Source organism: Pseudoliparis swirei, chromosome 20 (assembly GCF_029220125.1).
Source record: "Pseudoliparis swirei isolate HS2019 ecotype Mariana Trench chromosome 20, NWPU_hadal_v1, whole genome shotgun sequence".
NCBI classification, from domain to species: Eukaryota; Metazoa; Chordata; class Actinopteri; order Perciformes; family Liparidae; genus Pseudoliparis; species Pseudoliparis swirei.
In genome coordinates, this window is record NC_079407.1 from 12,902,994 (window position 1) to 12,903,644 (window position 651).

Here is a 651-nt window from a genome sequence, read left to right on the forward strand (position 1 = left end):
CTACAGCTGATGGTGATTCAGGCTGTTTTGGCTGCAACATACTCAAGCTCAGTCTGATGACACAATGCTGGTTTGGAGTTGCAAATACAAATGCACATTTTTCACTAAAAAAATGAAATCAATCAAACATTTTGAAACTGATCGTGAAGTTAAATAAAAGCAGAGAAAAATCATGCAAAAATACGTATTTAGTGTCAATACATAAATATAAACAGAGTTAACAAATAGGTTACAAATAAATTGGTGTCATGTGAGAACGAATGAATTATAAACAAGTGGGTAAAACAAATGAACAACGACGACAGGTTTGAATGTGTCTTGTTCACCTGTAATATTATATTGCTCGGCCAGTGCGCATGTCCGGCTCAGCCGCGGACTGACACATACTTTGTTTCCAGTGGGAAACAAACTGGGTAAAAAACGGCACTATTTTACAACTTCAGGGGATCCAGTGAGTAATAAAAAAAGCGAATGGGGGGATTGTACTGAGACAATCAGCATGCCGCGGGGTTTCTCACATCCCCTGAGAAAAGGAGGGAGACTCAGAAGGAGGAGGAGGTGGAGGAGGAGGAGGAGGAGGAGGAGGAGGGTGGAAAGAACTTTGAGTAGAGGAATTTGAATCCTGTTTGAAGAGGGGAGAGAAAAAGCCAG